Source organism: Bufo gargarizans, chromosome 8, assembly GCF_014858855.1.
Source record: "Bufo gargarizans isolate SCDJY-AF-19 chromosome 8, ASM1485885v1, whole genome shotgun sequence".
Classification (NCBI taxonomy): Eukaryota; Metazoa; Chordata; class Amphibia; order Anura; family Bufonidae; genus Bufo; species Bufo gargarizans.
In genome coordinates, this window is record NC_058087.1 from 56,595,187 (window position 1) to 56,610,418 (window position 15,232).

Below are 15,232 nucleotides of genomic sequence, written 5' to 3' on the forward strand. Positions count from 1 at the left end.
AGTCACAGACTGAATGGATGACAAAACACTAAATGATGCCCCCTGCTGGCTCCGATTCATGATAACTCACCCACTTCTATCAGAACTCCTTGTCCCCCCCATCCAGCTTTGAAAGGAACTGGGCTCTGGTCGTTGCCCCTTGGGTCTGATAAAGGTTTTACGCCCAGTGCAGATTCACTTGCCTCATAGCATGTAGGAGAGGGGGGCCCTTCTGCTCATGGGCCCTATAGTGGAGGCCAATGGTCTGTAGACAGTTGCTCCATGATCTTTTAATTGAAAGTATCCGCCCGGACCCTCATTTCCAATTTACAGCGCTGGAAAGAGGAGCTCAAAAGGGTTGTCTGGATTGGAAACTAACATCTGCTTTTCTCTTTCAAAGACAGCGCCCCTCCGTCCACAGGCTGAGTCTGGTATTGCAGGTCAGTCCAACTCACTTAAATCAGGATGGAATGTAATACCAGACACAGCCAATAGACAGAGGTGGCGCTGGGGGGAAAAAACAAGATCCTTTTTCTAATCCTGGAAACCCCTTTAGATGTAAGGTGTGGACTCCTCATCAACAGTAGGAGGCTCTTTTGTTTCTTTCATGCTGGAGAGCCCCTTTAACCTGTCTGTGTTCCCCAGTGATGTCCTGAAGACCTGCGGTGAAGATCTCTGTTCCCACAGATCTGGAGATGATCATCTTGGGGTGCGGCTCCTCCATGGAAAAGTATTTATACAACAATGAGATGGGAAAGTCAGAAAGTGAAGACAGAGCCCGATCATCCGCTCATGTCCTGGGCCCCCCACGTGTCATTGGCGGCGCTGCCAGTGTTCCTGCGCGTTCCATGGAGAGTGGTGACACAAGCCCCGCCCACACAACAGCCGCCACATCAATCAGTCTGTAACTTACGGCTGATTACATTATGACACATATGTGATCTGTCCGCTATTTGGAAACATGTTGAATCCATTTGACAAATTTTTGGATTTCTTTCAGCAAATCGCGGTCCAGCTGACTCATCCTGTTCTGTGGGCCGCCAAGTTCCGCTGAAGGCGAAGACATAAAAAATGATCGGCTGCGAATGAGAAACAAATAAATAGCTGAGAAATGATCACTGCAGAGACCATCCAAAGGAGAACAACCCCCAACATCTCCTAAACCCCAAGGCCAGAAGGTCTTACAACGGTCTGGGACCAATATGAACCCCTGTTTTTAGGCCTGTGCCCTGATTTCTCACAAGGCTTATGTCATGAAACTGAGGGTCTAGTAAGGCGAAGCCAAATTTTGACGAACCTTCTGGACATTTATATTGTCACAAGGGGGCGCCACATCGCTACATGGTGCAGAACGCTGGACATTCACTTCTAGCTTCACAAACATTTTGTAAATTTGTTTAAATGTATGAAAAATGATACAAATTCTAGATAATAAATATCCTATTGTTCTGTATCTCCATAGTAACAGACAACAAACGCATACTGTGTAGTCAGAGCCTGCAGTTTAGGTTCTTCTCTATTTCTTCATAAGGGCTCCAAATCCCCTACATAGAAAGAAGGGAACAATCACACAAAGTCAGGAGCTTACTGCACACAGCCCGGACACTGAACACCACCCTAGGACACAGTGAGCTCCCCCTAGTGGTGACTGCAAGGCAGAGCAAAATTACTCATGTCATTTCTAGGCAGAGGATTTGGAGCTCTGTATCGGGAAAACTGATCTCTAACCGTTGTATAATATTTTAATAAATGAATCGGCACAGAATAGTAGATTCCAGAATAAAGCCCTAGTGTTGAATAGCGGAGATTCGCACTGCAAGGGTTTCTTTCCAGAGGCAGCAGCATTCACCGTGGGCAATGGATGGTCCATAGACCAGGGCATAATCCCCGGGCAGGAGGGCAGGAGGAGGACATGTTTACTGCAGTCCTGCCGTATTTAATGTCAGATTCTGTTGGCTACAGGAAGAGACAAGATAATTGCCTGAATTGGCCGTGAACTTGTGCGGCACATTACAGTAAATGGTTAATCCGACCCTTGGGCCGATGGCTGGAAGCAAATGACCCAACCCAATAAAGGAGGTTAAGTGTCCACTTGTGCCTTCTTCTGCGGAAGTGACTGTGATACTAAAGTGGCCGCGGTACTGGGCAGCACGTGGTGGGTGCGAATGCCATTCATGGCCGCCATTACAATGCTCATAGTGTTATGCTGAGTTACATCCCCCTTTTTCTTATTGCTCTTGATGTGTCAGTCTTTACTGTAGTTCTGTCATTCTATTCATTGATGAGGAAGTTCACAATGGTCCATCTAAGATAGAGGAGTGTTACAGTGGATCAGTAGTGTTGAGCACAAATATTCAAATCGCGAACTTTAATCGCGAATATCGCCGCAAATATTTAGAATACAGTGCTATATATTCGTATTTGCGAATAGTGTTGAATATTGTAATCCCGAATTTATGGCGAATATTTTGCATTGCCGATTTTTGCAATCAAGTAAACAATGACTGAAGATCACGAATTCTCAAATTTGCAACTTTACGGCGAATATTCAGCCCAAAATTTGCAAAATATGGCGAATTCGAATATTGCCTATGCCGCTCATCACTATGGATGAGGTGAGAGGCAACATGGCTGTGTATGCAGTGACTGGGGTACCGCTGAGGTTCTCTGGGATCTTATCTCGACTCCTGCTGCCGTTTGATCAGTCAGGATAATGAACCTCACTGGAGACTTATTTTTAGGCAACGCTCCATGGGGAAGATGAAGATGAGCTCGTATTAACCAAACCAGAGATCCCTCCAAAGGAGAGAGGGATCCAGCCACAGACAGCTGCTTTGGCTACCCTCCCCTGTCTTGATGAGGGGCAAGAGCCCAGAAACAGCTGTCTACAGATGTCTCCCCCTCTCTTCCTGAGGAGTCTCTGGTTCCGCTGCCACGAGCCCAGTTTGATCAAGAAAGTGACCTAGATGTGTATACTGGGCCACGGTCAGCCTAACATCAGTAGGGTTGGCAAAAGCTGCAGATTTCGGTTATGTTCACACCTGGGAATTTGCACCTCAGTCCTCATCAGATTCAGTAACATTCTGCATCCAATGCAAGTGATGGGGGAAATGTATATCCTCCAAAAATAGCGCAAATTCTCCATGCTGCAGAAAAAAATCTGTGTAAATCATGAGCACACAGAAAAATGGCGGATTAGCCCCAGCGAATGCCGATCCTCGCCACATCGACTGCAGAATGTGAATGTTATATCAGACCTGCAGATTTATTAGCCTCAGATGTCTCCTCGCTGTACGTGTTTTCCGTGGACAGCACACATACCTATTCATTTTGATATGTGTGTTCATACATCAGTGTTTTAGCACCGTCCGTGGGTCCATGTTTTTAGCATGGATGCATGTTCTATGTTATCCGTGTTCACGGATCCATCGCGCCCATTATAGTTTATGGGTCTGTGAAAAGCACAGATGCTACCATATTTCATCCGTGTTTCTTCCGTGTTTCACGGATCAATAGGAAAGAGATGCTTTGAACATTATTTTTTCAGCTGTTCTGTGTCAGTGAAACACGAATGACACACGGACAGCAAAAAACTGACACACGGACCCAACATAGATCCATCATGGACATCTTCAGAGGCCTCACTGACCACCTTTTCACAGATTTAGGACTCATTCACACGACCGTGTGAAGCCCGTGCTGTGGACTGCAAATTGCGGTCCACAATGCACGGGCACCTTCTGTGGGACACGCGCATGGAGATCCGCATATACGGTCCGCAATATGGGAACGGGACACCAACGTGTGAACATCCCCCCAGGGTTCAGACCTATATGGGCTTGTACAGTACCCAGGGGGAATCTACAGAGAAATCTGCCGGAGACCGGACACCCTCAAAAGTGACAGTGTGAACTGAGACTTAAAAAATCCCATCTCTTAGGCTACATGCACACGACCGGATGTGTTTTGCAGTCCGCAAATTGCGGATCCGCAAAAACAAAAAAACATGATATCCGTATGCCATCCGTTTTTTTTTTTTTTGCGGATCCATTGTAACAATGCCTAAAACGGACAAGAATAGGACATGTTATTTTTTTTGTGGGGCTACGTAACGGACATACGGATGCGGATAGCACACGGACCTATTGAAATGAATGGGTCTGCATCCTATCCGCAGAAAAAACGGAACGGACAAGGAAACAAACAATGTTCATGTGCATGTAGCCTTAGGCCTCTTTCACACTACAGTATGTTGAATTCAGTGTTTTGCGTTCCGTTTTTCACGGATCCGTTGTTCCGTTTTTTGCTTCCGTTGTGGTTCCGTTTCCGTTCCGTTGTTCCGTTCCGTTTTTCCGTATGGCAAATACAGTATACAGTAATTTCATATAAAAAATTGGGCTGGGCATAACATTTTCAATAGATGGTTCCGCAAAAAACGGAACGGAAATGGAAGAGATACGGATGCATTTCCGTATGTGTTCCGTTTTTTTTGCGGACCCATTGACTTGAATGGAGCCACGGACTGTGATTTGCAGCCAAATATAGGACATGTTCTATCTTTTCAACGGAACGGAAAAACGGAAATACGGAAACGGAATGCATACGGAACACATTCCGTTTTTTTGCGGAACCATTGAAATGAATGGTTCCGTATACGGACCGTATACGGACCGCAAAAAACGGCCCGCAAAACGGGAAAAAAAAACGGTCGTGTGAACTAGGCCTTAGGCTGCAGTTTTTATTCTGACACGTTTTTTCATGTGTTTTTGATGTGGTTTTTCATCCTGCCTAGTTCAATGGGAACTCTGGATGTGGATTCCACATTGATTCCGGGTCAAAGATGGACATATCACGTCTTTTTTCCACGGCACGGTTTTTAAAACTGCAAGTGTGAAAAAAAGCGCCATATAAATTAACGTTTCCCCATTAAAGTCAATGGAGATAAATTGCAAGAGTTTTCAGCACAAAAGCCATGCTAAAAAAACCTCCATGTGAACAGACCCTAATAAAAAAAAATAGTATTGATCATCAGAAGAGAAAGACGCACGCGTTCCGCAGCATGTGACCTTGACGGACACGCGCGGTATATAGCGGGGACTGAACGATTATTTGGAGGAAGAATCGTCCCATTGATTGGCGGAATCGTTCAGAGAATTTGATGAACATTTAATTGTCGCACAAATTAGAACGCAGGTTCCATCACAGAGACAGACGAGCAGCCAGGATTTTATATAATAATAATAATAATAATAAATAAGATTGGATACAATGTTTGGAGGATGAGATCAGAGGTCGCTTTACAATGTAACAAATGGATGGAAACGTTGTACCTGGAAATGAGAGGCTGATGATTGTACTAGATTCCCTGCAGGAAGGACCATCACCCCCATCATCCCGCCAGGGTTAACCCCCTCAGCGCCTTAACTGTGACTTTAATGAGCCCCATTCCCATCCGGAGCAGCAAATGGATGCAGAGGGGAGGTAGGGGGAGCAGGGGGAGGGGGAGGAGGGAAGATTGAAAACAGATCAGTGAGGGCTGAAGTAATGGGCTCAGATCATCTGACTCCAGTGAGGAGGGGGAGTGTGACATGGGGGGAGGAGGAGGCTCCAAACTTTATTCTGCATTCAACTTCCCCGGGACCTCAGGCTGCTGCAGTCTCTGCTCCCCGACAACCCGGACTCCCCCAGAGCTGCAGTCTCTGCTCCCCGACAACCCGGAATCCCCCAGAGCTGCAGTCTCTGCTCCCCGACAACCCGGACTCCCCCAGAGCTGCAGTCTCTGCTCCCCGACAACCCGGACTCCCCCAGAGCTGCAGTCTCTGCTCCCCGACAACCCGGACTCCCCCAGAGCTGCAGTCTCTGCTCCCCGACAACCCGGACTCCCCCAGAGCTGCAGTCTCTGCTCCCCGACAACCCGGACTCCCCCAGAGCTGCGGACTCTGCTCCCCGACAACCCGGACTCCCCCAGAGCTGCAGTCTCTGCTCCCCGACAACCCGGACTCCCCCAGAGCTGCGGACTCTGCTCCCCGACAACCCGGACTCCCCCAGAGCTGCGGACTCTGCTCCCCGACAACCCGGACTCCCCCAGAGCTGCAGTCTCTGCTCCCCGACAACCCGGACTCCCCCAGAGCCCCAGTCTCTGCTCCCCAGAGGACCCCCGAGTCTGTCTCCTGGATTCTGTGCTCTCCCATATTCGGGGCTTCTGTTCCCGGGGCACCTGGGCTGAACCCCCAATGGATACCAGATGCTGGAAGCTGTGACCATGGCCCCCTCCTCTTGAGCTGCCCTGACCCTGGGGCCCCCCATGCCCGCTGGGCGCTGATACAGGATCGTTACACCCGGAGGTAAGTGCCCCCTCACCCCCTGATTACAGGGGGGCAGCAGTTGTGTGTGGATTGTGGGGGGACCCTGCCATGTGCTGCTGCCCTCTGTATGGAGTATAATTCCAGTGCTGTGCCCCCTGTGTGGGCATTGATGTGCCAGGGTCACAGCCCAGTGACAGAAGCCGCAGACAATGGCTGGAGACAATGCACACAATCCTCCTGTTATGTGGAGCACAATGATGGGATGGAAAGCCGCTCACTGTGTGAATAGAGTGTCAGCTCCTATGCTCAGTGATGCTCCTGTGCCCCATTATTACAGCCAGGGGAAGTTACTGCAAAGTTTCCAATCTATGGATGCCAAGAAATTGGGCAGCAAAGTAGTAAGGTCCCTGTACCCTGCTAAATACCCCCTAAGAGAAGCCTGTACCCTGCTAAATACCCCCTAACAAGACCCTGTCTGCTAAATGCCCCCTAAGAGAAGCCTGTACCCTGCTAAATACCCCAAACCCAGAGCCTGATCTTACATCCCCTGCCCAGAGCTTTTACCCAGAACCTGCTGCCACATGGTCTCATACTCAGAGCATATGCTCAGACCCAGCTCCTAGACCTCTAAATATCCAGAGCCTGCAGCATTCCTGCGTACCCAAAGCTGTACCCAGAACCTGTTCCAGTGCCTGACATCAAACCAACTACATGTCCCCATACCCCCAGTCTGCTCCCATACCCCCAGTCTGCCTCCATGCCCCCATACCCCCAGTCTGCCTCCATACCCCCAGTCTGCCTCCATGCCCCCATACCCCCAGTCTGCCGCCATGCCCCCATACCCCCAGTCTGCCTCCATGCCCCCATACCCCCAGTCTGCCTCCATGCCCCCATACCCCCAGTCTGCCTCCATGCCCCCATACCCCCAGTCTGCCTCCATGCCCCCATACCCCCAGTCTGCCTCCATGCCCCCATACCCCCAGTCTGCCTCCATGCCCCCATACCCCCAGTCTGCCTCCATGCTCCCATACCCCCAGTCTGCCTCCATGCTCCCATACCCCCAGTCTGCTGCCATATCCCCAGTCTGCCTCCATGCTCCCATACCCCCAGTCTGCTCCCATACCCCCAGTCTGCTGCCATATCCCCAGTCTGCCTCCATGCCCCTATACCCCCAGTCTGCTCCCATACCCCCAGTCTGCTGCCATATCCCCAGTCTGCCTCCATGCTCCCATACCCCCAGTCTGCTCCCATACCCCCAGTCTGCCTCCATGCTCCCATACCCCCAGTCTGCTGCCATATCCCCAGTCTGCCTCCATGCCCCCAGTCTGCCTCCATGCTCCCATACCCCCAGTCTGCCTCCATGCCCCCATACCCCCAGTCTGCTCCCATACCCCCAGTCTGCTGCCATATCCCCAGTCTGCCTCCATGCTCCCATACCCCCAGTCTGCTCCCATACCCCCAGTCTGCCTCCATGCTCCCATACCCCCAGTCTGCTGCCATATCCCCAGTCTGCCCCCATACCCCCAGTCTGCCTCCATGCTCCCATACCCCCAGTCTGCCTCCATGCCCCCATACCCCCAGTCTGCCTCCATGCCCCCATACCCCCAGTCTGCTCCCATACCCCCAGTCTGCCTCCATGCTCCCATACCCCCAGTCTGCTGCCATATCCCCAGTCTGCCCCCATACCCCCAGTCTGCCTCCATGCTCCCATACCCCCAGTCTGCCTCCATGCCCCCATACCCCCAGTCTGCCCCCATACCCCCAGTCTGCCTCCATGCTCCCATACCCCCAGTCTGCTCCCATACCCCCAGTCTGCCTCCATGCTCCCATACCCCCAGTCTGCTGCCATATCCCCAGTCTGCCCCCATACCCCCAGTCTGCCTCCATGCTCCCATACCCCCAGTCTGCCTCCATGCCCCCATACCCCCAGTCTGCCTCCATGCCCCCATACCCCCAGTCTGCCTCCATGCCCCCATACCCCCAGTCTGCCTCCATGCCCCCATACCCCCAGTCTGCCTCCATGCCCCCATACCCCCAGTCTGCCTCCATGCTCCCATACCCCCAGTCTGCCTCCATGCTCCCATACCCCCAGTCTGCTGCCATATCCCCAGTCTGCCTCCATGCTCCCATACCCCCAGTCTGCTCCCATACCCCCAGTCTGCTGCCATATCCCCAGTCTGCCTCCATGCCCCCATACCCCCAGTCTGCTCCCATACCCCCAGTCTGCTGCCATATCCCCAGTCTGCCTCCATGCTCCCATACCCCCAGTCTGCTCCCATACCCCCAGTCTGCCTCCATGCTCCCATACCCCCAGTCTGCTGCCATATCCCCAGTCTGCCTCCATGCCCCCAGTCTGCCTCCATGCTCCCATACCCCCAGTCTGCCTCCATGCTCCCATACCCCCAGTCTGCTGCCATATCCCCAGTCTGCCTCCATGCTCCCATACCCCCAGTCTGCTCCCATACCCCCAGTCTGCCTCCATGCTCCCATACCCCCAGTCTGCTGCCATATCCCCAGTCTGCCCCCATACCCCCAGTCTGCCTCCATGCTCCCATACCCCCAGTCTGCCTCCATGCCCCCATACCCCCAGTCTGCCTCCATGCCCCCATACCCCCAGTCTGCCTCCATGCCCCCATACCCCCAGTCTGCCTCCATGCCCCCATACCCCCAGTCTGCCTCCATGCTCCCATACCCCCAGTCTGCCTCCATACCCCCAGTCTGCTCCCATACCCCCAGTCTGCCTCCATGCTCCCATACCCCCAGTCTGCTGCCATATCCCCAGTCTGCCCCCATACCCCCAGTCTGCCTCCATGCTCCCATACCCCCAGTCTGTGCCCATACCATGCTATAAAGTATTGTATGTTTGATAAATCCTGTTCCTCTGGTTGGAGACACCACTGAACTTGTCACTAGATGAATGGAGCAGTCACAGATATTTCCGCAACAAATCTACTGCGTGTGATTCATCCTTACAACTCTTGTTGGTATTAGGGGTCAATGTGTCGGACAAGGACCGATCACCAGTGACAGGAGATGAGAATGGAGAAGGTCAGCATGCAGCAGACTTACTCTTTTCCTATGAGAGCAGTGATTTATTGATATGAAGGTTTTCCATTATTGACACAAGTCTGGAGGGCTCTGGGCAGTGCTGTTCTCTCTGCTCTCAGTGTCTTGTCATCTGTTGAAGGTGAGAAGCTCAGAGCCCCCATAGTCTGAACACAGAAGGTGTCATCTATAGGATTGCTCCTCAGGGCAGGAGACTGGAGGAAGGACTGAGGGTCAAGTCTGGAGCTGAGCAGCTGCAAACCTCAGTGATAAAGCTGCAGTCATCCAGGGTGAGGAGGAATGTGCCTCTGAGACAATTGCTTCCTCCAGCCCTGAGCATTGCTCACATGTTAACTGTTTAACAGCTGCTGGGCCCCCATAGGCCAGTGCAGGGGCTGCTGCTGGATCCAGGGGCGACGGCACAAGGCTGCTGTTTGCACTGGACTTGTCACTGTTAAGAACATTTTGTGCAGGGATTGGGAGTTTGTGAAGAAAGTTTGTTTTAGACTTAATCCTGCAGAATCTGGAAGTGAAAAAAGGACGTGAGTGTGAGGGCTGGGTCCGAATGGGCCCAGACAGGAGGGGTACTTCTCAAACTTTATACAGGACGTCTCCCACCGGTTTAGAGGAGACCCTGCAGGGAGAGCATCAGCATGCAGGGAACTGATTGTGAAATTTGGGTTTACTGCATCCAGAGGGGAAATAGAACCTCAAAAATAGAGATGTTACTTACAGTAAACATCTTTCAGCAGCAAGCCATAGAAATTGTGTCCCGGGCCCCGGGCTCCTGTGCTGCACTGTGCATGGTATATTCAGGGTGTACAAATTGTAACATAAGGGCCCCCGGACCCTGTGCTACAATGGACATGTTGGATTTTAACCTGCCTGATCCTTTATTTTCTTGTAAATGAGCAGCACCAATGTGAAGCCAGAGGCAGCAAATTGTGCAGCCGCCAGCTCTGCACACACTAAATGTGGGGCTGCAATTTAATAATAAAGGGGTATTCTGGCCATCAACATATATAATGTATCCGCCTGCACATCTGTCCTCCGGAGGGGGGAATAGAAAGGTGGCGCAGGACACATCATACAACTGGGAGACACGAGAGTGAGATACGTGTACAACGCACTACATGCATGAGATGTAAGGACACTGTCCAGAATGCAAATCACCAGAAAAAGCAGGGAATACTGGGATATCTCCGAAGCCTGCAGAATAGTGAGTGCAGCTCTGGAGTATAATACTGGATGTAACTCAGGATCAGTACAGGATAAGTAATGTATGTACACAGTGACTGCACCAGCAGAATAGTGAGTGCAGCTCTGGAGTATAATACAGGATGTAACTCGGGATCAGTACAGGATAAGTCATGTATGTACACAGTGACTGCACCAGCAGAATAGTGAGTGCAGCTCTGGAGTATAATACAGGATGTAACTCGGGATCAGTACAGGATAAGTAATGTATGTACACAGTGACTGCACCAGCAGAATAGTGAGTGCAGCTCTGGAGTATAATACAGGATGTAACTCGGGATCAGTACAGGATATGTAAGGCTACTTTCACACTTGCGTTTTGGCTTTCCATTTGTGAGATCCATTCAGGGTTCTCAGGAGCGGTCCAAAACAGATCAGTTTGCATTCTGAATGGTAAAGATCCGCTCAGAATGCATCAGTTCAGTTTACATTCCGCTTTGGAGACGGAGACCACAGCGTTTTGGTGTCCGTCTGATGAAACTGAGCCAAACGTATCCGTCCTGACACACAATGTAAGTCCATGGGGACGGATACGTTTTCTATGGCACAATCTGGCACAATATGTTATGGCTATGTTAAAGATAATACAAACGGGTCAGTTCAGACCGGATGCATACGGTTGTATTATCTATGACGGATCCGCACAAAACGCGAGTGTAAAAGTAGTTATGTATGTATGTACACAGTGACTGCACCAGCAGAATAGTGAGTGCAGCTCTGGAGGATAATACAGGATGTAACTAAGGATCAGTACAGGATAAGTAATGTATGTACACAGTGACTGCACCAGCAGAATCGTGAGTGCAGCTCTGGAGTATAATACAGGATGTAACTCAGGATCAGTACAGGATAAGTAATGTATGTACACAGTGACTGCACCAGCAGAATAGTGAGTGTAGCTCTGGGGTATAATACAGGATGTAACTCAGGATCAGTAATGTATGTACACAGTGACTGCACCAGCAGAATAGTGAGTGCAGCTCTGGAGTATAATACAGGATGTAACTCAGGATCAGTACAGGATAAGTAATGTATGTACACAGTGACTGCACCAGCAGAATAGTGAGTGCAGCTCTGGAGTATAATACAGGATGTAACTCAGGATCAGTACAGGATAAGTAATGTATGTACACAGTGACTGCACCAGCAGAATAGTGAGTGCAGCTCTGGAGTGTAATACAGGATGTAACTCAGGATCAGTACAGGATAAGTAATGTATGTACACAGTGACTGCACCAGCAGAATAGTGAGTGCAGCTCTGGAGTATAATACAGGATGTAACTCAGGATCAGTACAGGATAAGTAATGTATGTACACAGTGACTGCTCCAGCAGAATAGTGAGTGCAGCTCTGGAGTATAATACAGGATGTAATGCAGGATCAGTACAGGATCAGTGATGTAAGTACATAATGACTGTTTATGGAGATTCGTCATGTATGCTGGTGCTTAGTGTGCAGACACTTTAACTCAGAAATGTCCCTTTGAGCCGTAGATTTCATTGTTCTTCTCTTTTTTGCTGCTCTCGGATCGCTCCACGTGTCGTGTGATCAGGATTCGGGCTTTTCATGGAATATATATTGTTTGAATAGCGGGCGCGATGTCGTGGTTACAATATTGGTCTTAAATACACAAACCTGTGGCTTTGATTCCGCCGTCAGCTGCCGGGAGCTCAGCCGGTGTGATGCGATGTAATCCCCTCTCTGCCATTACTCGTGGCTTCTTCACTCTTCCCATGAGCAGCTTTGTGGCAGGAATCCCCCGAACCTGAACCCCAATATCCTGCACTCGATCTCTGCGCTTAGACATGGAGCCTTTTCCAAGAAATATTCCATTCATTGTTTTTTCAGTTGCATTGGTTTCTGGATATGGCTGCCATCAGCTCCTGCGTGGATTTTACCCAGCTTTCCAATGCCCCTGAACGGCAAATCCTCCTGGATAGACCTTCTTCACACGTCAGTGATTCATGGACGCGTTCTCCACGGACAGCACACACATATCCATTCACTTTAGGGCTCATTCACACGACCGTGTGAAGCCCGTGCTGTGGTCCACAATGCATGGGCACCGACCTTGGCCCAGCCGCATGGGGATCGCGGACCCATTCACTTCCGTCCGGTCCGGAAAAAGATAGAGCATGTTCTATCTTTTTGAGATGTGGAGGCACGGAACGGAACCCCAGGAAGCACTCCGTAGTGTTCCATTCCATGCTTTCGTTCCGCACCTCCGGATTTGCGGACCCATTGAAGTAAATGGGTCTGCATCCGTGATGCTGAATGCACACGGAACTGTGCACGTGTATTGCGGATCCGCAAATGCGGGCCACAATACGGCAACGGGCATTACACATTAGTGTGAATGAGCCCCTACTATGTGTTTTTTTACACATCCGTGTTTTAGAACGGTCTGTGGGTCCGTAATTTCTGCGCAGAAGCATGGTCTATTTTGTCTGTGTTTACAGATCCATTGGATGCATTATAGTCTATGGGTCCAAAGGGCACAACATGGATGCCATCCGTGTTTCATGGACCATTAAGAGGAGACGCCATGAAAATAAATTTTCGGCTGTGCGGTGTCCATGGAACACGGATAACACACGGAGGTGTCACTGACCGTCTTAGCACAGATTTAATCACGGATGTGTTAAGCGGATACATCCCCCATTCCTGTATCTCACATATCCAAGTGGAGGGGGGGGGGGGGACTGTCGGAAACTAAGGAAAGACTAGAGAGAATATTTTAACCTTTTGACTAAATTTGCGAAGGTTTTTTTGTTGTTCTTTTCGATGAATTCCTCTGGTGCAGGTTGGGGCCTCATTATAGGTCTTGTTGCGCAGGGGGAGCAGCATTTGTTGTACAGTCTCCCCTGCAGGTCACAATCCCGGCTCGCAGTCATCATACTGGGCTGGTATTTTGGGGCTCTGGGTGACCTTCCTAAGTAGTCCTTTTCCTGTGGAATTCTAAAAATTTGCTTTGCTGCAACCTGATCTGGGATGAGTCTGGAGCCGGACGCCGAGGCCAGTTAGCAGCTCCCCCTCAGAACGCAGGCCCAGGTTTACAGGCTCTTCCCAGTTTTACCTATTGTGGACAGTTACTTGTTATGGAGCCGCATTATCACCGGTTATTGTCCTGTAAACATTCCTGAGCGTCCGGCTGTCGTGGTGACGGCCATAGAGCTGTAAATAAATGCCTGCGATTATTTCTAGAAATGCGCTTTACGTCCAGTGCGCCGACATTTCTACCCCAATGAGAAGACTGCAAATGCTTGTAAGATATGGCCATTACCTTCTTCCCTACTCCCAATCCTGGATTATTAGGAAAAGTCGAATCGCCCCATGAAAAGAATCAAGTTGTTCCATTGATAACTCTTAACTTCAGCCCTCCATTGTTTTCTGGGGGAGGGGGGGATATTATTTTCTGTGCATATGTTTGGAAGCCTCTGATTGTCCCTGAGGTCTTCTAAAACTTGAATAGACTTGCAAGGTCTTCATGACATCACCTCTGAGGCACGTTCAAGTCAGGCCATTAAAAGGTTCCCAAGATATCAAATCACCAACAGACGTTATCCATACGGAGCCCCCGGAGCCCTGGAGCGGCTGCGCACAGAACACGGTCACAGTTTCTGGATATTTGCTGCTACAACAATGTTTCAAAGAGATGAGATCCAAGAAAATCGAGACGCATTGGGATAAACAAAAGAGAAGCTGAAGATTTTGGATCCCAGTTTTTCAGGAGGTTCTTGTCAATTTGCAAATTTACACACCTAATCTGCAAATGAGTTCTGTAACTTTCTAAGGTCCCTTTCACACGAGCGAGTTTTCCGCGCGGGTGCAATGCGTGACGTGAACGCATAGCACCCGCACTGAATCCGGACCCATTCATTTCAAAGTTTCTGTGTACATGAGTTTTTTTCTGCATTGCGTGAAAAACGCAGCATGTTCTATGTTCTGCGTTTTTTCACGCAGCCCTGGCCCCCTAGAAGTGAATGGGGCTGCGTGAAAAACGCATCGCATCAGCAAGCAAGTGCGGATGCGATGCATTTTTCAAGGATGGTTGCTAAGAGATGAAAAACGCATTGCACCCGCGCAGAAAAAACTGAACGCAATCGCAGACAAAACTGACTGAACTTGCTTGCAAAGTGGTGCGAGTTTTCCTGAACGCATCCGGACCTAATCCGTCACGCTTGTGTGAAAAAGTCCTAAGAGACCGAGAACTACTACTGTGTCTGTGCCAAAAGCCTGCCAAAAGTGGCAAAATTTGGCGCATTTAGGTTTTCTACTCTTTTTTGCTAGACAAGGGGATGGGGCTTAGTGGAACGGGGGCCGAGCTTCACTGGTCTAAGATGCATCACTTTGCACCAAAATTGCCACACAATTCTGGCTGAAAAATCGGAGTCCGAGTAAAGCATCTATCTCTGCACCATATTTATCATCCAGTCTGAGCCCCAAGGTAAATCTGGTGCAGTTCTAGACTGCCGGCTAAGCCTCCGCCGTCTTTAGGACAGGTTCACACTTCAGTTATTTCCATCAGTTAGGCTAGGGCTACAAGGCGACAATAAGTCATGCGACGTATAGGGCGCAACGCCTCTGCAACATGTGTCTCGGATCATATTTTATAATGCTAGTCTACGGTGTCCCATCCTGGATGT

General features: G+C 50.0%; 1 protein-coding gene across 1 annotated transcript in view; it reads left to right on the forward strand.

Annotated features, from left to right (window-relative positions):
* Positions 1-5,609: 5,609 nt before the first annotated feature.
* GLI2 (GLI family zinc finger 2) overlaps positions 5,610-15,232 on the forward strand; it is a 94,464-nt gene continuing 84,841 nt past the window's right edge. Inside the window, exon 1 of the mRNA XM_044304310.1 lies at positions 5,610-6,323. The gene's annotated coding sequence lies outside the window, so the exon portion shown is untranslated. The remainder of the gene's footprint in view (positions 6,324-15,232) is intronic.